The sequence below is a fragment of the Oryx dammah genome, unplaced genomic scaffold (genome assembly GCF_014754425.2).
Source record: "Oryx dammah isolate SB20612 unplaced genomic scaffold, SCBI_Odam_1.1 HiC_scaffold_7, whole genome shotgun sequence".
Lineage (NCBI taxonomy): Eukaryota > Metazoa > Chordata > Mammalia > Artiodactyla > Bovidae > Oryx > Oryx dammah.
Genome location: NW_024070191.1, coordinates 253,512 through 275,630, shown reverse-complemented (window position 1 = coordinate 275,630; position 22,119 = coordinate 253,512). Strand labels below are relative to the sequence as shown.

General features: G+C 46.5%; 1 long non-coding RNA gene across 1 annotated transcript; it reads left to right on the top strand.

The window, feature by feature from the left end:
• The first annotated feature begins 11,843 nt into the window (after window positions 1–11,843).
• On the top strand, window positions 11,844–20,152 carry LOC120865808. The gene is made up of 4 exons (XR_005721513.1): window positions 11,844–11,971; window positions 17,631–17,782; window positions 18,621–18,793; window positions 20,090–20,152. It is a non-coding gene; the product is annotated as an uncharacterized LOC120865808 (long non-coding RNA).
• The last annotated feature ends 1,967 nt before the right edge of the window (window positions 20,153–22,119 follow it).

Genomic DNA, 22,119 nt, shown 5'->3' with positions numbered 1-22,119 from the left:
GAGAGAGAAATTTCATCTTTTCAAACCGAAATTCTGCAATTCTCCATTCCTCCCTGTCTCCTGGCCTTTGGCAACCATTGTTCTAGTTTATTTCTCTGTGAATTTGACTGCTCCGGGTACCTCATATTAATGAAACTGAAACACTAGAATTATAGTATTAGTTTTCATTCAGGATTTTACTTCAGAGGAATTTTATACAGACTTGTAAACTGAGCACTAGAGCTGTTGAATTCCTATTTGAAGTAATATCCATACATAATGGAATATGATTTACTGTTACTGAGCATGCCTAAAAGAATGCTTGTCAAGTTTTGATGATAATTCCTAATGAGAGGTTTTTAAAATGTATTAAGCAATGATATTATCCTTGAGGTAGCCTCCTCAGGTGTCTTGGAGAACGTAATATTTGAATATATGTTTATGTGAATATCAGTGCGGTTTCTTTGTAGTCATTCCTCATATTAATGAAACTTTCAAACATTTGAAAACTGTTTGAGGTAGTTGATCACATTGTTTCAAAATACCCAGGTGTGTTTAAAGTAAATTGCATGTATTTAACTCCTTGATTTGAAGAAAAATGGGCTTGTGTAAAGTATTTTAAAATATTTAAAATGAATGTCCTTGCTGAAAACAGGAATTCACTGCTTGGATTTTAAAATGCTTTACACCAACTGTTTTTTGCAAGAACACTTAAAAAAAAACTGTGTTAAATAATTCTTGAGAAAGTAATATTTAATGCCTGAAAAGAGTTGGTCGTGAAATACAGCTCGAGTTTTCAGAATAGTGTATATTTTACAGTTTAAAATCAACAAAGTTTATTCTAGAATATGTTTCATCTTATGTATTATTTAAATAACAGTAATTTTCCAGGTACTTAGGGTTTTTTTTTTTTTTTTTTTTCCTTTTAAAGTATTTCCTTCTATTTAGGGGCTTCTAAGAAGCTCAAAGCATTTTATGAAAGAGTTACACATTTCAAAGTTTGTTGATATTTCTAGAAAGCCATTCACATATAACATATTTATTAAAAACATGGGGTTTAAAGTCCTGTCTGTAACACTTTGAGTCTCTGTTATGTTAAATACAGTAATATCTACCTCATAGGTGGCTGTGAAGATTAAATGAGAAAATAAAGTTAAGCCTCTTACTAGAATGCCATGCACAAAGAAAAATTTCATTTTTCTGTTGTTGCAAGTGCATAATTCCTGAGGTTTAAAAAAGAATTGTTCTTATATTCTATATTAGAATCATCATTTTGTCTTTTAAACATTGATTTTCAAAAGAACATGTTTCCTTTCCTAAAGTTTCCCCCTTTGTTTTTTTCTCTTTCATCCATCTAATCCAATTATCTATGTCCCAAGGAATTTTGATACTAGAACCTGTGTTTCAGTAATAGAAATGTGTTACCATAATAGAAGCAGCTTAGCCAAGAGTGTCAAGTTCATATTAGAGCCATTTGTAGAATTTTTTTAAAAATTATTTGTCTAGAAAACAAACAAAATCCCATTATTTCAATTTTCAGGCACAGAAGGCAGCCCATCTGTTGTTTATCTAATCTTGATTCAGAAACATACTAAAATAAAATAATAGCATCCTATCTAACTTATGATTTTAGCTTCATTTTCTGATAACAGTGTTTCCCCTTCACCAGACAATACCAAAAGGAATCAGCATTGTTTATGAAAGGACCATAAGAAAATGGATATGTTTTGCTCTTCCAATATTAATGACAGCAAATAATTCTCTATAAATATATAGTATATACTACTAATCTTTTTTCTTTTTTTCCCTGCTACTAATCTTTAAAGTGGTAAGTATCCTTCCTAGCTCCAAACTGATTTTTCCTCAAAATTGTTCAGTGTCTCTAATAGAGGGAAAGAGGGAGAGTTACTGAAAAAATATTCTAAGTCTCTTACAGGAAAATATTTTGAAATATTATATTTTAGAAGTATAGACTATTAAATTTATTTTAGAAGTGTTCATACTATTATGTACAGGCTGTAAAATGCTATCAAGGGGCACTTTTGGATAAATACTTTAAAATATACAAGTCATTTTGGCCTGTGCTAAACAGACTAAATAGCCTAAACCATGAGTTCCGTTTTAGTCTTAACTCAGATAAACTGGTGGTGGTGGTGGTGGTCATTCTTTAAGTTGTGTCCGACTCTTTGTGACCCATGAAGTGCAGCACACCAGGCTTCCCTGTCCTTCACTATCGAAGAGCTCCGTCTTTGTCTTTTTTGGGCTACTGTTACAAATCCCGTAGACTAGCTGATAAACAACAGAAAGTTGTTTCTTGTAGGCCTGGAGGCTGGGGAGGCCCAAGATCACCAGCAGGTGCCATGTCTGGTGAGGCCTGTTTCCTGGTTCCTAGACTGCCTGCTGCTTCTCCCTGTCCTCGCAGCACGGGAGCCCATTCCCTCCTGGGCTGACCTGTCCCAAAGTGCCTGCCTCCTAGGATCATCACCACGTGCAGAGTGAAGTTTGAGGGCCCATAAACAGTCAGCCCATTGCAATCCATAAGTACACCCTGCATTGTTTCAGTCCTTTGAAATAATTCGAGCTTACGTAATGGCCCAGTATATATTCTTTTTGTTATATGTTCCTTGGGCTTTTGAAAATGATATGTATCAGTGGGAATGCAATACCAGTTAGATCGATTTGTCACTCATGTAATTCAGATTCCAGAGGCCACGTTGAGAAAAAGCAGAAGTAGGTGAAATTACCTGTAATATATTTTATTTTAACACACCCAAAACATTATCATTTCAGTGTGTAATCAACACGATAAGAGCTAATGAAATAGTTCATGTTCTTTTTTTCATGCTAAGTCTTTAAAATCCAGTGTGTTCTTCAGGCTTCCAGCACATCTCCTTGTAGAGCCAGCCGCATTGCAGGTACTTCATGGCTGCAGGTGACTATGTACCAGGGGGCCCAGTTCCACGAGAGATGTGTCTTTAACGTCTCCCACTGGGATTATCAACTTGGCTGTTACTCCTTTTCTATTTCTGTTATTAGGTACATTCAAATTTAGAATCCTCATCTTCTTGCTAGAGTCAACTTGTATCAGTATGAGATGCTCCTTTTTATCGCTAGTAATGCTACTTTCTTTAGACACTATTTGACAGTGATATTGCCACGTCAGTTTTCTGTCCTTGTTGGCCTGGGTATCTTTTACTTTCACCTGTCTAAAAGACCTTCCGTCTTAACATGTACCTCTGTGAATAGTGTATAGTTTTCCTTGGAATCAGTTGGACACTTTATCTTTTAATGAGAGTATTTGCCCTGTTTATAATGTTGATATTCAGTCTGTAGACACCATGTTGCTGTGTTTTCTGTTTGTCCCACCTAGTCTGTGTTCTTTGCTCTTGCCTTCTTGTAGAAGTATGACGTGTTTCTCTACTTCTGTGCTCCTCTGCCAGGTTGTTGGGTGCACATTTGCAGACACAGCGTGTGTTTTTACATTCAAGTCTAACTTAGTACTTTTACTGCCTCCCTGACACGACTGTTTTCGCCTTGTCACTGTTATTCTTTCAATTGTTAGATATATTTTTGGCGTTAACATCATTGTTTTGTAGAGTTAATATTTACCCTCACAGTTACCTCATTGTTTACTTGTTTTTTATATTTCCATCAGAGACTACTTTTCCTTTTCCCAAAGCACTGCCTTAATATTTTTTTTTAGTTCATGTGTGTGGGTGATGAGTTTTCTCATTTCCATTTGCCCTAAAGTCTTTATTTTGCTTTCACTTTCAAAGAGTGTTTTTGTTGGGTATAGAATTCCAGGTTGGTGGTTATTTGTTTTTCAGCATTTTACAGATGCCAGTCCATTATCTTCTGACTTCCTTGTTCTTGGAAAGTCAGCTCTCAGTGTTGTTGTGCCATTAAAAGCCACACCATTTTTCCTCTGAGGGCTTGAACATTTTCTTCTTGCCTTAGGCACCTGCATAGCTGCAGAAACCAAACTATGGTTTTCATTTTTGAGTCAATGGTCTGATTCTTGAACCAACTCCCTGTCAGTCAGTTCAGTAGCTCCGCGTCTGACCCGTTGCGACCCCATGGACTGCAGCACGCCAGGCTTCCCTGTCCATCACCAACTCCTGGAGCTTGCTCATGCTCATGTCCATCCAGTCGGTGATGCCATCCAACCAACTCATCCTCTGTCGTCCCCTTCTCCTCCTGCCTTCAGTCTTCCCCATCATCAGGTTCTTTTCCAAGGAGTCACTTCTTCGCATCAGCTGGCCAAAGTATTGGAGCTTCAGCATCAGTCTTCCCAATGAATATTCAGGACTGATTTGCTTTAGGATTGACTGATTGGATCTCCTAGCAGTCCATGGGGCTCTCAAGAGTCTTCTCCAACTCCCCAGTTCAGAAGCATTGATTCTTAGAAAATTCAGCCTTCTTCATGGGCCAGCTCTCACATTCATACATGACTACTGGAAAAACCAAAGCTTTGACTAAATGAACCTTTGTTGGCAAAGTTATGTCTCTGCTTTTTAATATGCTGTCTAGGTTTGTCATAGCTTTCCTTCCAGGGAGCAAGCATCTTTTAATTTCACCATCTGCAGTAATTTTGGAGCCCAAGAAAATAAAGTTTGTCACTGTTTACATTGTTTCCCCATTTATTTGCCACGACGTGATGGGGCTGGATGCCATGATCTTCATTTTTTGAATGTTGAGTTTTATGCCAGTGTTTTCACTCTCCTCTTTCGCTTTCATTAAGAGGCTCTTTAGTTTCAACCCCTGGAGGCATTTCTTATTCCCCTTTCTGTCTTTTCTCCACCATGAGGGTCCCCATTTATAGTTTTTAACAATGTAGTTTGACAAGGGGCTTCTTCAATATATTCTATACTTTCTCCCTCTTATATATATATTTTAACCGATCCGTCCTTCAGTTCACTGATCGTCTCTTCAGCTACGTCCAATCTGATGTTAAGCCCAGAGACTGAGTTTTTCAATTCATTCACTGTTATTGTAAAGTTCTAGAGTCGGTTTTGATTCTCAGAAATTTTTCCATTTGTCAAGTATATTTTTGAAGGGTGACATTTGCATCTGATGCCTCTAGCTGATACCTCTGGATCTGGTTCAGTTCTTTTTCTCTTGGTCCTGTTTGTTGTTACACCCTCTTTTGCTTTTTTTTTTTTGGTTACATGTTGGACATTATGTTTGGAAAACCCTAGACATTCTGAGTGATGCTGTCTTCTCTAGAGTTTCCTCTGACGCAGACCTCCATTGGGGACAGAGCTGTCTGTTCACTCAGGGCCTGAGGGACTTGAGGCTGGAGGGTCCTTGTAAACTCAGTCTCAGCAGCCTTCACCACCTCTTCCGACCCCAGGGAGGAGCTTTCCAGCGTCTCCGTCTGGAAGCCTGGGCTGCCTCCCAGGGACCCCTTTTCTCGGCAGGTCCTGAAGCTGACCGTCTGTCTCCTGAGAACCACAAGGTGACTGATACACAGTGCTCAGCCGGTTTGGGCAACGTGTTGGGTACATTTTCTGATATCCGGACTGACTCGTCAGGCCTGCGCTCAAATTTTTGTCTCCCCATTTCAAGGAACCGTCCAGAGCTGTGTTAGCCAGCCCCCTCTGCTTGACTTTTTCCCTGCCTTTTCTTCACAGAGTGGACTTTGCTCAGATGCCCCAAGGGAAGGAGCTGTCCTCTCAGTCTCCAGCTCCCTCACTGGGCTTCCCTTTTGTTTGAAATCTTGGATTGTGGCTGCCTAAGGACCTCTTTGGAGAAGGCAATGGCAACCCACTCCAGTACTCTTGGCTGGAAAATCCCATGGGCGGAGGAGCCTGGTAGGCAGCAGTTCATGGAGTCACCAAGAGTCGGACATGACTGAGCGACTTCACTTTCACTTTTCACTTTCATGCATTGGAGAAGGAAATGGCCACCCACTCCAGTGTTCTTGCCTGGAGAATCCCAGGGATGAGGGAGCCTGGTGGGCTGCCGTCTATGGGGTCGCACAGAGTCGGACATGACTGAAGTGACTTACCAGCAGCAAGGACCTCTTTTAAACTGTATTTAGCTTTTCTAGCTCTTCGTAGGCTGACCTACAAGCTGCTTGCATCTGTCACTGGAAGTGGAGACACCCTGGGTGTCTTCTGTGATCTGAAGCCATATGTAATTGTATTGATCAAGTTTATTTGATACCGGGAAAAACAAGAACCAGGGGTCCTTGCTTGGTACCACGGTTGTTTTTCTGATCAGAATCCCCAGCTTGCCTGGGCTGTTTCAGTGCCACGTGACCTTGGGAAGGAGGTGGAGCAAGCAGCCCACGCGGCCTGGAGACAGGAGCCGGTCTCCCCTCTTCCTTTGCCCCTGCCGGCCCAGGGCAGGCCTTGCGATGATGGGCTGCTGGTGGTGGATGAGAAGGCTGAAGAGGGAGTCAGTTCAGTCCAGTCTCTCAGTTGGGTCTTACTCTTTGCGACCCCATGAATCGCAGCACGCCAGGCCTCCCTGTCCATCACCAACTCCCGGAGTTCACTCAGACTCACGTCCATCGAGTCAGTGATGCCATCCAGCCATCTCATCCTGCAGAGTACATCATGAGAAATGCTGGACTGGAAGAAACACCAGCTGGAATCAAGATTGCCCGCAGAAATATCAATAACCTTAGATATGCAGATGACACCACCCTTATGGCAGAAAGTGAAGAGGAACTAAAAAGCCTCTTGATGAAAGTGAAAATGGAGAATGAAAAAGTTGGCTTAAAGCTCGACATTCAGAAAATGAAGATCATTGCATCCGGTCCCATTACTTCATGGAAAATAGATGGGGAAACAGTGTCAGACATTTTGTGGGGGGTGGGGGGGGCGCTCCAAAATCACTGCAGATGGTGATTGCAGCCATGAAATTAAAAGACGCTTACTCCTTGGAAGAAAAGTTACTACCAACCTAGATAGCATATTGAAAAGCAGAGACATTACTTTGCCAACTAAGGTCCATCTAGTCATGGCTATGGTTTTTCCGGTGGTCCTGTATGGATGTGAGAGTTGGACTGTGAAGAAGGCTGAGCACCGAAGAATTGATGCTTTTGAACTGTGGTGTTGGAGAAGACTCTTGAGAGTCCTTTGGACTGCAAAGAGATCCAACCAGTCCATTCTGAAGGAGATCAGCCCTGGGATTTCTTTGGAAGGAATGATGCTGAAGCTGAAACTCCAGTACTTTGGCCATCTCATGTGAAGAGTTGACTCATTGGAAAAGACTCTGATGCTGGGAGGGATTGGGGGCAGGAGGACAAGGGGACGACAGAGGATGAGATGGCTGGATGGCATCGCTGACTCAATGGACGTGACGTGACCTGTATTCTGTGACATGGTCACATGTGGGTTTTCTTTTTCAGTTTGAAAAAATGACTGCTTTTAGTCTTCCCTCCAGTGTCACTTTAAGGTTGAAAATGAAAACTTTATTCTTAAAGTTTAGCAGAGTGACTTTACAGTCTTTTTGAAAGCAACAGTTGAGATTTTAAAAACATATCTCAGAGAACACCAATAGATAAAGCCAGAAACAGAGAACATGGTCAGGGTGAACTGCGGACGGGACCCCAAACTGTACTCTGTCTCTCCCAGAGTCGGTAATTGCCGAGATGGGTGGATATAGGGCCCCAAGCACCCTGGGGACCGAGGCCCTCAAGTGACAGCAGAGGTCTGGGCTGAGCCAGGAGCAGTGTGGCCTATGCCCTGGCGAGTGGAAAGCCGCGAGGGTGGGAGTGGGGCCAGGAGAGGGGTGGGAGACTCAGGGGCGGAGGGTGGGGCAGCACCTGGCGGGGTCTAGGAGGCACTGGCTGTCACGACTCGAGGCAGGAACACCCCTGAACCTCCACCATGCAGCCCCCACGGGGCAGAGTCATCTGGCAGCCCAGGATCGAAGTTTAGAGGGTGAATTTGCAGCAGGTTGAATGAACGCCTGTACCCACTGTGGGTTCATTTTAAGTGCCTGGAGAGAGCTTGGTCAAGCCCTTGCTGAGCTCGAGTGAGGGAGTCCGACAGGGAGGACCGAGCTTAGGATGAGAGTGAGGGGCAGCTAGTGCGGTGAGTCGTCCTCAGCCGGGTGGGTTCTGGGGACGCCCTTGAGTTCAGGGGTGCCCTTCAGTAGCCTCACTGGAGGCTTGTTTGGGGGTTAGAGGGGGCTGAGCCCACTTAGAAGACATGCTCATTCCCAGGGGTGGTGGTTTCTGAAGCAGTTTATACTGGTCGGTTCAACTGTGACCCAGTGCCTTGCAGGGTCATGTTTGACAGGGGGCCTGAGCCATGGGCACGGCCTTCCTTCTGCACCCCACACTCACCTGACGTCTTTTTGGCAGCCCCTTCCCCCTCTCTGCACCCTTGATGGTGGGTCTGAGCCCAGCCCCCATTACCATGGAGCCCCTTGTGACTGAGCGGGTTCCGGTTCTGGGCTCCTGGGAGATGTGCTGGAGGCAGAGCCTTCGTGCCATTTCTCCTTGAGACAGCGGTGCTGGTGGTCATAGTGTGAGAGCAGTGGTCATAGTGTGAGAGCGGTGTGTGTGAGAGCAGTGGTCGTAGTGTGAGAGTGGTGTGTGTGAGAGTGGTGTGTGTGAGAGCAGTGGTCGTAGTGTAAAATAGTGGTGGTCGTAGTGTGAGATCGGTGGTGATAGGTCAGGAGCTGAGGTATCCTACCGTGAAACAAGGGTTGCCCCCAAGTAGGGAGCTGCCCCCATCCGCGAGGATGGGTCGCAGAAGGGCCCATCTGTGGAGGTTATTCCAGTGCTGCAACCCCAAGGCAAAGGCCAAGACAAGGAAGAACTTGGCTTCGGCCCAAGTCGTGGAAGGAGAGTGGCCTGAGGTGAGAGCAGCCGGGGGCTGGTCCTGTAGGATTGGCCCTTACCTGGTGAAGCGTTGGGGTTATGTTTCGTTTCGTTAGCATGGCTGTGGGCCCTGCCGGCCAGGGCGATTTGGCTTTAGTGGGCAGGATTGACCTCAGCAGTTTTCCTTGTAAGAGGTTGTGCAGTTGCTGCCTGGAGGATGAGTGGGGGCTCCACAAGAAGGGAAACACTGGCTGGAGGAGTCTCTGGGGCATGAGGATCGGGCTAGAGAGTCAGTCCTTGAAGTAGAAAGGCTAAGCCTGTTAATGTCACCCGTCTTACAAAGCACAAACCAGTGTGTCCAGTATTTTAATTATGGGTACCTACTGCTTACGTGTATGACATACACCCTCATAGATACACATGTCTACTACATGCCTCTTACAAGTGCTGGGCACTGTTGTGGGTGCTGAACACTCAGGATGTAGTAGGGGATATGTAGCTCAGGAATTTTTAATTTCTGCCAAGAAAAATAGAAGAATGGAAGACTCCGTGTGGTTCAGTTTGAGCAAGTTCACCACGTGGATGGCCCTGCATGCACGCAAATTATGGTAAAATACATATAACGTCAATTTAATATTTTAACCAGTTGATTGAATGACTGAGTGGCTTCAGTGGAGTCAGGCTAACAGATGGCCTTGGGGTGCAATCTGCCTTTTTCCCAGAGGAACACTCCAAAGCCTGGTGGTGTCGTTTTTTTCTTCACTCTCCTCAGTGGCTCTAGGTCATTGGTCTGTGTGTCATTTAAGAATCTCTTTATCCGCTTTGTTCTTAGGTTTCTGTTTTGGAAAGCTTCTCAGACGTCCCTGGGTCTTGAGAAGGCAGGCTTGGATTCCAGGTTCTCCCCTGCCGTGTGCCTGCCAGGTCGAGGTGGAGGCTGAAGGCCGGTCTGAGTTGTCTTGGTCTGTGTGGTCTTGGGGTCAGTGGATCCCCTCTTCTCTGGAGGGGCAAGGAGATCCTTTGTGTGGAGCCTGGAGAGACTTGACAGGGTTAGTCTTCACAGTCTTGCTGTCTTTTCAATTTAGGTTTGCATTTAGTTTCCCATTTCACTGTTTGCTAGGAGTTTCCAACTCCTCCGCGAGAACTACGAATATGTAAGGAGCAACTTCGTAGAAGAGAAGAAGAAATTGCAGACCTGAGAACAGAAAGAAACAACACCAGGGTCAGTAGGGGGATCCTCACGTGTTGACATTTGCCCTGCGGGGGTCACCGCTAGCCTCCATGTTGCTGTCTTTAAACTCTGTCTGATTTTCAAGTCATTTGTCACATCTTCCCACTGAGCAGACCAGGGTGGATCAGTTTGGGGTTCTCATGCCTTGCTTCAAATTTATGATGAGAGCTAATGTAATTTTAGTACATTTGAGGGGGGAGTTCTCTTAACTTAGGTTTTTGTCCACGCTACACTTTGTGTGGGATCTTAGTTTCCCGACCAGGGATTAAAACCCCTGGTCCCTGTAGAAGTGTGGAGTCTTAACTACTGGGCCCCTGGGGAAGTCCACTCTAACTTCAGACTGAACTTGCGGGATTCCGCCATGCCTTAGCATGTTTCCAGCTATAGTGGGAGGCTGAGAGGAGTTATGGCCTGAATTCGAGCATGAGGTTGAAGGTGCTCCTTTGGCGCCGCCCTGCAGCTGCTGCTGGAGCACCTGGAGAGCCCGGTTTCCCGGTCCGTGCCATCCCTCCAGATGATGGCGGGCAGGCGGCAGGCGCAGTCCCCAGCAGGCATGACCAGCGAGGTGGAGGTGCTCAGGGCGCTGAAGTTGCTGTTTGAGCACTACAAGTCCCTGGACGAGAAGGTACCCACCACCCGGCCGTCCTGGATTTGTACACTTGGTGCCTTGTTAGGTGGATGATGCACGTATTTATGTAACTGGTTGACTTTTGAGCTTCTTGAATTCTTGTATATACATTTTTTTCTGTAAGAAGTCAGAGTTTTACATGGTTAAAAAGCGTTGCCTGCGTACATGCTCAGTCATGTCCGAATCTTTGCAACCCTGTGGACTGTAGCCCACCACGTTCCTCTCTTCATGGGGTTTCCCAGGCATGAATACTGGAGTGGCTGGCCATCTTCTACCCCAGGGAATCTTCCTGACCCAGGGATTGAACCTGCCCTCTTGCGTTGGCAGGCAGATTCTTTACCACTGAGCCACCTGGGAAGTCCCTAGTTAAAAAGTATTAGTTGGCATGAATGTCTCGAGATTTATTCTATTTTGTATATCAACTTGCAGATAAAAATTGGGTAATAGAATTAATTTAGGATAACATTTTGTTCTCTCAAACTTAGAATTTAAAGCTGTTAACAAGCAGATTTTCTTGACTTTAAGATCAATGAGAGACATTAAAGGTATTCTGTTACAGTATCCATGTATTAGGGTGAGTATACACTAAGAAGTGTACTAACGTATATACACACATCAACACACAGTGACTCGGCCCCTTTTATTTGAGTTGAGAGTGCGATTACGAGTAGCACTTGAAAGGTGTAGTTTGTTGAAGAATTAGATGCCACACATAAAGAGGTAAGTTTGATCAGTCATCATGTAATTTCAGTTAAGGGTTTGTCGTTTGAATCCTTTCATTTTAAAAAAGAATGAAGGCTGTAGTGGTGGGCATCAGATGTCATTTCTCTTTATGATTGAGGACCCGCCCACCTGGGGTATTTTAATGACTAGTAAACTAGCCTTGTGGCTCAGAGCTGCAGGATCTCTTCAGTACCCCTTTGTCCAGGAAAAGACAGATTCTGACTCTAATCACCTGGTGGTATTCGGGGTGGATAGCATCACCGTGTATTTTCTTTTTATGTTGTGTTTTCAGTTTCGAGTTGAGTTTTTCCAGGTGGAGTTTTGCTGTGTTTACTTATTTCTTTACTCTGATTCAATTTTTTGGTTTATCCACATTCCTGTGCTGACAAAAGGCAGGTGACGGGTTTTATTCTATTTTAGGTTGATCGAAGAAGAGAAGGAGAACACGGAGCAGCGGGCCGAGGAGACTGAGAGCAGAGAGGGCGGCACCCTCCGTCGTTTTAAATCAGTGAGCTCCCTCAACCTGCATCCCACCTCCTCAGGTGCCGGCTCCTGCCCGCCCCTGCCCAAGCCCAGAAGGAGGAGGCACTGCCCGGCACGGGAGGGAGACCAGCTGGGCATCGTGACTTGGGTATGTGTCTGCCTCCTCCCTGCCTCATCCTTCCCCCAGGACACTGGTTTTATTTTGTTTGTTTTTTTGGTTTTTCTCTTTTTACTTAGAAGAAAATCAGGTGCATTTGCTAGGCTTAGAGGTCTAAACTTTTTTAAACTGCCTAGTCTTTAATCATTCCACAATGGCACAGCGACAAATTCATCTTGATACTTGGACCATGGGCTTAGCACATCATCATGAACTCAGCCAGAGCCTACCTCTGTAACGTTGGGCCTGGCCTGTGCTGGGCACAGCAGCTGCAGGGAAGTTTCTGTTCTCAGGGAGCAGACAGCTTCGTGAAAGTAACCATAGGCAGTTCTCATGGCGTGGGAAAGGCGTGCAGCACATTTTCCATTGGGGCTGCCTGGCTGCAGGGTGCAGGGCATGCGGTGGGAACAAAACCAGGAATCCACACTGGTCTGCTTGCTGATGGACCTGGCCACACGCTCAGGCCAGCTCTGCATGTGAAACCAGGTTTAAAGCCCAGGGAAGACGTCGGGCTGCCTCACTTTTCCGAGTCTAAAAATGGGATGACAACCTAGGGCTTTTGGTGACAGAGTGTGCAGCTCTAAAGCACATGTTCCAGCTTTCTTGTGTGTTTAGCTTGGGTTTTGTGAGTGCATTGCTATTTACCCCATGAAATCACGTGTACAATACTCTGCTTTGTAACTGGACTTGTATTATCACTTTTTTCTGTTACCACCCATTTCATGGTAGCTGCATTGTTAGTCAGCTTATAATTAAATTAACCGTGAATCATTTTAGTGGCCTGTGAAGTGGTAACTAGTCCATTTGGTGGTCTTTTGACCCACTGTTTTTATAATTAGCATCATTGGCTAATTAGTTGATATTTAAAATTCTTTGACGATTTCTCTGTGGTTTCATGCTTGATTTTTTTCCGAGTATTTGTTAAGGAACAGTTCTGTATGTTTTCCTTGCTGTTGGAGTTCTCTGACGGTGTGTCTGCTTTCATCATTGGTTTTGATTTCCTGTCTCATCCTGTTGTCTGCTTAGTCATCGTCAATCCAGACCCCTCCCCCATCCCCGAGGCTGTAGTTTACCCATCCATCTCCCCTCCCCCATCCCCTCACTTGCTCTGGTCATAGCCCTGCTGTGGTCCACAGGGTGTATGCCCTAGGTCCTGTCTGTGCTTTGTCTTCATGTCTCATTAAATGGTGTTTTTCCCCCATAGCAGTAAGTTGCATTGGTGTATCACTATGCAGTTACAGGAGAAGGCAATGGCAACCCACTGCAGTACTCTTGCCTGGAAAATCCCATGGACGGAGGAACCTGGGTGGATGCAGTCCATGGGGTCGCACAGAGTGGGACATGACTGAAGTGACTTAGCAGCAGCAGCAGCAGCATGCAGTTACAAGCATAATGTATATGGATCCTAAACTACATATCGTGTGTAATTCATAAATGAGATTGTGCTTACATAAAGAAATGATCCTCTTAAGTGTAGAATTAATGGACTTTTAGATATGCAGATGACACCACCCTTGTGGCAGAAAGTGAAGAGGAATTAAAAAGCCTCTTGCTGAAAGTGAAAGAGAAGAATGAAAAAGTTGGCTTAAAGCTTACCATTCAGAAAACTAAGATCATGGCACCTGGTCCCATCACTTCATGGGAAATAGATGGAGAAACAGTGGAAACAGGGTCAGACTTTATTTTTGGGGTCTCCAAAATCACTGCAGATGGTGATTGCAGCCATGAAATTAAAAGACGCTAACTCCTTGGAAGGAAAGTTATGACCATCCTAGATAGCATATTAAAAAGCAGAGACATTACTTTGCCAACAAAGGTCCATCTAGTCAAGGCTGTGGTTTTTCCTGTGGTCATGTATGGATGTGAGAGTTGGACTGTGAAGAAGGTTGAGTGCCAAAGAATTGATGCTTTTGAACTGTGGTGTTGGAGAAGACTCCTGAGAGTCCCTTGGACTGCAAGGAGATCCAACCAGTCCATTCTAAAGGAGATTTGTCCTGGGTGTTCATTGGAAGGACTGATGCTAAAACTGAAACTCCTGTACTTTGGCCACCTCAAGTGAAGTGTTGACTCATTGGAAAAGACTGATGCTGGGAGGGCTTGGGGGCAGGAGGAGAACGGGACAACAGAGGATGAGATGGCTGGATGGCATCACCAACTCAATGGACATGAGTTTGGGTGAACTCCAGGAGTTGGTGATGGACAGGGAGGCCTGGCGTGCTGCAATTCATGGGGTCACAAAGAGTCGGACATGACTGAGCAACTGAACTGAACTGACACAATATCCTTTCTGTGTCGGTGCTTGTATTTAAGACTGTAAATCTCATCAGCTTTTGCACAGTTAATGTCTCTATGAAACTCTTTAAAAAAGTATCTTCTATGGTTAATAAAATGTAAAGACTGCACCTGCTATTATACTAGCTTTCGTTCTTACATATTTTCACAGGGAACCTGCTTTAATGAATTTATTTTGAGAAATTTTAAATCACATTCTATGTCAGGATTTTACATTAATGTCTAATAGGTGGTTAGATTTGTTCAATGTTAAAGTAGGTATTATGGTAACTTCTGCATGAGTTAAATTACTAATTTAAAGTATAACATGTTTTTTTATTAAGAGAAACTAACTTATAGAGAAGTTTGGCTGAAAATAGACAACTGTTAAGGCCCTTTGTTGTACAGAATGCTGTGCTTTAATGAATCATGATGTTGTAATAGCATTGTATCTTCCTGGGTAATAATTTATAGTTTCTCTAGTAAATTTTGAATAGCTGATTTAACTTCTGTGGTCAAAAAAAATATTCTAAAAAATGTTCTGTTTCCAGTCACATGTTCTCTAAATCTTCATGTCACTTTGAATAGCTGATTTAACTTCTGTGGTCAAAAAAAATGTTCTGTTTCCAGTCACATGTTCTCTAAATCTTCATGTCACTTACATGTTTGCAATCATTTTTGCTTTACTGTATTTGCCTGTACTGATTCTTGAAATTTTAGCTTCAAAGGCACAATAAATCTGGTTTCTCTTCATTTCTTTGCATGCATCTATCAGCCTAGTGATTTAAGGAAGCAGCGTCAAAAGGTAAACTGTTTAGTAATTTAGCAGGCCTTTGTTTCTCTGTGAAGTATTAGAGAGTCCTTATCGTTTAACGTGAATGAACACTGTGTGGTTATGTCCTGGTGAATAATTGACGTTTTAATGGAAGTAATGAAACTCACCCACCACTTAAAATGCGCTGATGGTTCTGTTGGAAATAGGTCATTCGTTGGGACAATTGTAACAGTTTGCCTTTCTCCCGCTTGTTTGCCTTTCTCCCACTTGTTTGCCTTCTGATGATCTCATGCTTGTTTATAATAGACATAGTATTATTTATTATTTTTAAATTTTTCTTTACTTACATTTTTGGCCATGCTGCACAGCTTATGGGATCTTAGTTCCCCAGCCAGGGATCAGACCAGTGTCCCAGCAGTGAAGGTGCCAAGTCTTAACCTCTGGACCACCATGGAATTTCCGCTTAGGGTTTTCTTATAAGAAATGACTGAATCAGAGCCATAGATGTTAGATTTGCGGGAAGCCAATTTAATGATGGTGGGTAGCAGTGTGCAGGAGACTCTGTGCTCCAGGCACGTGCTTTCCGAGTCTGTCATCTCATCCCCAGGTGAGGTCCAGGCTGCTGCTATCCCCATTTAGCAGACAGAGACACTGGGGCTTAGCGAGGCCGGGCACCCTGCCCAGGCTCTCACACCCAGCAGTGCGGTACGGACTGGTCTGATCAGAGCCTGGACACTTAACCGTGGTGCCGTCCGGCCTGCTTTCCTCCAGAGGCTCTCGTGTCCATCCCGGCATCCCTGATGGCAGGAGCATCAGGAGGGAGCTCGCTTCCGCTCCCCTTTGGTCACTTGGTTGAGCCCTTGTTGTTGGAGTCCACTGCCCCAAGGGCTGGCCTGCCTTGTCCCTCTCCTGCTCCCAGCCCGCTGACCGAGCACTCCTGGGCCTTCCTGCAGGACTGGGGTGGCCGCGCTCCAGTTCAGGCAGCTCAGTGCCCCGGAGCCCTTCTTCTGGGCACAGCAGAGCAGCGCTGTCCCCCTGGGGTTGGTGACCTGGGTGGCCACTCGCCCACTCTGTCCTGCTTTGCCCTCCTGTTAAGTGGACACGGCTCTGCCCATCCTGGCCACCTGGACACCAGTGGGGTGGGTCCCCTCCTGGGGGACGGTGGCCAGGCTGTGGACCCAGAGGCCTTCCTCAGGAGGAGGTCCGGGCGAAGGGGCTGGCATGGTCCCTGACTCTGAGGCAGGTGTTTGTCTCCACTGAGTCCATAGTCAGCCCAGCTGTGTCACTTCCCTGCTCTGTTCGTTGTTGTTTTCTGATTTTTATAAATGCTTATTTTAACTTGAATTTGAGATTGATCCCTGTTAAGTTCCATGTGGATAATTTCTAGCCTTTGTAGCCTTCTGTTGTCTGAGGGTTCTTGTTGGAGCTCAGGGGAGGGTGCCCAGTTTATCCAGCTACTGTTAAACGAGTTCAGCTGTATTTTGCACCAAGTCACTTTGTTGTCACCAAGCTCCTGTGGGGCTGCACGGGATCAGTACTCTTTACAGAATCCCACTATAAAGGTACAGGTTAGTTGGTTAAAACAACACACTCATTGTTTATACAAATACATGCCATGCATGTTTCCTCAAACTTCCCCTGGCTTAACCACACAGCCAGATGTATCAGTGAGACCTGTCTGGACCCTGAGGGGTTAATCTGTTCCCCACACTGTCTTTCCTGTCCTCACACCCAAGACCACCAGAAAAGCTGGGAGTCCAGGAGATCATCTCTTGTTTTTTTTTAATTAGTTTATTTGTTAATTGAAAGATAATTGCTTTACAGAATTTTCTTTTCTGTCAAACCTCAACATGAATCAGCCATAGGTACCCATATATCTCCTCCCTTTTGAACCTCCCACCCCTCTAGGATGATACAAGATCATCTCTTAGTGAAGACCTGGGGGTGCTTTATGGAAACCACTGTGAGCGAATGACACTCGAACTGTGTGTAAGCACTTCAGTGGGTAGCCCCCAGTCTGTATGTTACCAGGCACATGGTGTTCGCGTGGAGAGGTTAGGTACCTTTTCTGTGTTTCTCTTGTTGACATGGGTTCCACTAACCTGCATCATCACTACAAATGATCTTGGGTGGTGGCACAAACGTATCTTTTTCTCCTTCAAACAGAAAGATCTGGATGGCTTTGCTGAGAGGTTACTTACTTTAGCTGTGGTGCTTCTGAGCAGCATCTGGCGATGAGCACAGTCCTTTCATCAGGGCAGTTCATGCCATGCAGGGTTCACAGGGCCGGCATCTCTCTGCTGTCCTGCCTGGCAGGGCCATCTGGTTGCTGGATTCCAGGGAGGGCGGAGCCTGGCTGTAGGGAGGCTCCCGTCCAGGGTCTGTGCACTCAGTCATATACTCTCACTGCCCCATAGGTCCGCTTCTCTTGAACAAGACAGTCCTTTAAGATGGCGTTAAGCTAGGACAAGGGGTTTTTTTGTACTTGGGGGAAAGCATAGCTAATAGATTTTCAAATAAGTTTCTGGTTATAATGTAAAGCCTGTGTGATTGCCATTTTCAAAACAGTCTATTGTTAGTCAATTTTACACTTACCTCCCTCAGCTGCCAGCTTTACAGGAAGAAGTAGGAGATGACAAGACCACCATCAAATGTGAAACCTCAACCCCCGCCTCGCCATGGTCCCTTCGGCTGGACCGCCTGCACACGGGGTCGCTGCGCACAGCCACCCACGAGGACATCAGGGATGCCCACAAGTAAGCGGCCTGTGTGTGCATCGTCGGTTTCAGGAGCCCTGCACCTCGTGTCTTCAAAGAGTTGCAAGGATGATTTTAAAGGAATACCGTTGGGTTCAGTGCGGGTGTTTAATGGTGAACTTCAGGTGCTGGGGAAGAAGAGCTCAGTGACCTCAGTGATTTTAGAAAATGTCCTTCTCTACAGATTGACTCCTATGGGAGCTTTCTTCCTGCTCTTGATAGAGGTCTGCCCGGCCTGGGGCACGTTCCTGACGGTGACGGCCTGATGCCTCTCGGGTTCACTCTTGAGGGTCCCTCCCTTTTCTTCAGGGGTCTCCTCTCAGGAGACTCTGTCCCTTCCTGTGACTGACACTGTCATCATTCAGACCACCACCTGAGCTCCCGTCCTGAGCCAGGCAGCACTCGATGGAGGGCACGTGTGGTCACTTGACCAGCAGCCCTGCACGGTGACCATCGCTGTCCTGCCACGGCCGGGGATTGTCACCCTGCAGGAGGCGGGGGAACTGCCCAGAGCAGGGGAGCTTGCCTTCTCCTGGAGCGTTGTCACCTTTCGAGCAGCGACCCTGAGGGAGGGTCGGAGCGCCCTCTGCACCAGCTGGCTTGGAGTCAAGCCCTCCTCGGGGAAGAGCTCGAGGCAGAGAATCTCAGCTTCCCGGGGTGGTTGTCTGTGTCCAGGAGCCTGCATTGCTTGTGTGGAGTGTATTTGGTGAAGGAGACTCCACTATCTGCTGCGAGGTTGAGGTGGGGGTGTTGCTGGGTGCCCGTTTCTATCAGTAGCTCTTGTGGAGGGGTGTGTGTTTGCATGAGGGTGCCAGTTAAAGGTTGTTTTCTCTCAAAGCTTGACAGGCTCTCAGGACAAGCCCGGGAACAACCCCAGCAGCAGCACCAGCAGGCAGGACTCGCTGCACAAAGCCCCGAAGAAGAAGGGCATCTAGTCCTCCATCAGCCGCTTGTTTCGCAAGAAGGAAAAGGGCCGGCCTGAACACCCCAGCAAGGAGGCGTTAGGACCAGGTGGGTGCTTCACCATTCACAGGGAGGAGGGCCTGCAGGCATGTCCCTTCTCTGTCTCCCCTGTTGTCCCCACGAGGCTCCTGTCACTCACACTGGGAGTCCTCCTGGGAGCAGGAGCAGAGGAGGCGTCTGTCTTCTCAGTGGATCTGAGATGATCAGATGAGTTAATGAGTGGATGGGTGGATGGATGGATGGATTGATAAGTGAGTGGATGGATGGATGAACAGATGGCTGGCTGGATGTGTGGATGAACGGAGCATGGAATGAATAAAGCAGATGATTGTACTCCAATGCTAGAAACATATTCTACGAAATTGATTGAGTAGGAGCTGGGTAATGATTGTTTCCTCCTAACAGTGACACGTGTTTGGAAACGGCCTAAGTGCTCATCAATGAGGGGTGAAGTACAATCTGTGGACACTCCACAAGGAACAGCCCGCCCTCCTTCCTGCCACCTTCCCCATCCCCAGGAGCTCATCAGGGGTTCTGCCCATGCCCGCCACCCCACCCTACAGTCACGCAGGTCTTCCTGGGGTCCCCTCATCACACAGGGTTATCATTAGGTCCTCATCTCGCTTGGCTTCATCTCCTTGAGGACAGGGTATGTTCCTGCCTCTTCAGCCACAAATTTGTTGAGTCTTGTTTGTGCTGGGTGTGGGATTTACAGGGTTAAGTAGGGCAGATGTGGTCTAGAGCACAGTTAAGTGACAAGAGAGAAAAAGGAGCAGGTTATTAAATGCTGTCCCTATTATTAATAAATACAATGCTGAGATGGATGGTGCCTTGATTATATACCAGATGCTGTGTGTGCTCCTTAACAAGCAGGTGCTGCCCCCTCCCAGTTTACAGAGAAGGACACAGTGACGGTCACACGGTCAGGGAGCGGTGAGGGCAGGTTCACACCCACGCAGCGGGACCAGGCACTTTGCCAAGCCCCAGCCACCTCTCTGGTGGATACAACAGGAATGAGATGGTTCTATGGCATGATGATTCAATGGACATGAGTTGGAGCAAATTCCAAGAGATAGTGAAGGACAGGAAAGACTGGAGTGCTGCAGTCCATGGAGTGGCAAAGAGTCGGACACAGTTGAGTGACTGAACTAAAACCTGAGTGTGTGCTAACCTGCTTCAGTTGTGTCTGACTCTTTGCGACCCCAGGGACTATAGCCCATTAGCTCTTCTGTCCATGGGATTCTCCAGGCAAGAATACTGGAGTGGGTTGCCATGCCCTCCTCCAGGGCATCTTCTTGACCCAGGAATTGAACCCACATCTCTTGTTCTCTGTTGCACTGGCAGGCAGGATCTTTACCCCTAGCATCAGCTGGAAAGCCCCAGTGAACGCTGACAACTAGAAATGCAGAAAATCAGGGCTGCTCCTAAGTTAAACTGGAAGAGCAGCAAGCACAGGTTGTAAAGCGAAAACACATAATGAGCGACAACAGGGCCGACAGAAACAAGCAGGAATGTGTTCACCCACATAAAGAAAATATCTGTGCCATTCGGAAGAGGAGCCTGTCAGCTCTTGGCGGGACAGTTGGAACCGGAATGAAAACTGAGGCCATGGTCAGCAGTGCCCTCCCACATGGCCCAGGTGGCATGGTGTCACTCACCGGGCTTCCTGCGTCCCCATAGCTGCTGGCGGTAACATCTCTGAGTGCCAGGTCGGGCAGCATCCCCATGTGAGCTAAGGCATCACTGCTCTCCTTCCAGTGCTACTGTGGGGCCCTCTGTGGGCAGCCACCCTCATCCCCTGCCCTGCCACCCGCTGGGGCCTGGCTCTCCCCCTGGGATCTTTTCAGGCCTTGAGCTTGAGTGGTCCCAGCCCTCTGCCACACCGGACTGGGACGCGGCTCAGGACTTGGGCTTGCAATGTCAAGGAGACCATGAATCTGAAAGGACACTGCCCTGGGGCCCGTGAGAGAGCGGGAGAGCAAAGCCCCCATGGCAAGGAAGCAGAGCTGAGGAACGTGCCCACAGCCTCCACTGCGTCCTGCACAAGTGCCTCCTCTTTGCCTCTCCTTGGCCTGAAACAGAGCCCAGCTGCTGCTGCTCTGCAGGTGATTCCTAAAGATGCACCTCCTGCAAGAGCTATTGTCCTGCTGCTCTGGGCTGCCTGAGTGTGCTCAGGATCATCAGACAAGTCGAGCTGCCACACCTCATACTTCAGGTGGGGGGCCTGATACTGGGGAAGGGTCAGAGGGTAGGGGAGGGTCTGAGGGTGGGGGAGGGCCTGATGCTGGACTAGGGTGTGACGCTGGACTAGGGTCTAATGCTGGACTAGAGCCTGATGCTGGACTAGGGTCTGATGCTGGGGAAGGCCTGATGCTGGACGAGGGCCTGACACTGGAGGAGGGTCTGATGCTGGGGGGAACGTCTGATGATGGTGGGCAGCCTGCTCCCAGATGTACACAGAGTTGAGGATAAATCTCTATGAGAAATCTTTCATACTTTCCTGACCACCTTCTATGTTCTTTTTAACTTAAGGATAATTTTGTGCAATATCAGTTGATTTCTGCTATACATCAACATGAATTACCCGTAGGTGTACGTATGTCCCATCCCTCTTGAATCTCCTTCCCACCTTTCCTTGCTACATTCTTGTTTCAATGGATATATGAATAATAGACTGTTGACTAAAATAACATGAAAAGCTGCCACACACAAGTGTGCACACGCACACTCCCTAGTGCATCATTTGGGTCCGCGTCAGGGTTGCCCTTGGCACCCCCGCCCTGGGACCGATGGTGAGCCTCGACACCTGCACTTTGTTCCCACCCTCGGCCCACTGCCTGTGCATCAGTAGCAGAGGGGCCCTGTCCCCGCAGATGCTGAAGTGATGGAGCCTCTTGTCTCCGGAGCCAAGGGCATGAACCCGTCAGTCATCCTCTGGGGACACCTATGCTTCCGCCTTCAGGCCTTTCCATTGTATCCGTCCATTTCTCTTAACGGAATGTCCGTGTGATGACACAGGCTCCCATTACCAGCTCTGGTCTGTTCAAGTAAAGGAAATAAAAGTATCCCCATTGGAACCGATGAAGTTACACTGCCACTATTCGATTATGACAGGATTTATATGAAACCCTAAAAACTCCACCAAGTAACAAGTATTAAAACTAATAAACTCAGCAACATAGCAGGCTATGAATAATCAGAGCGAGAACAGAACAGTACCATATACAAATGCATTAAAAAAAAACATGAAATAAATTTAACCAAGGAAAGGAAAATGACAAATTTTATAAAAATTTTTGATGAGTGAATACCTTACTTTATAATCGAGATATTATGCGTTTTTAAAGATTTGTTACTTTAAGGCGTACAGCAAC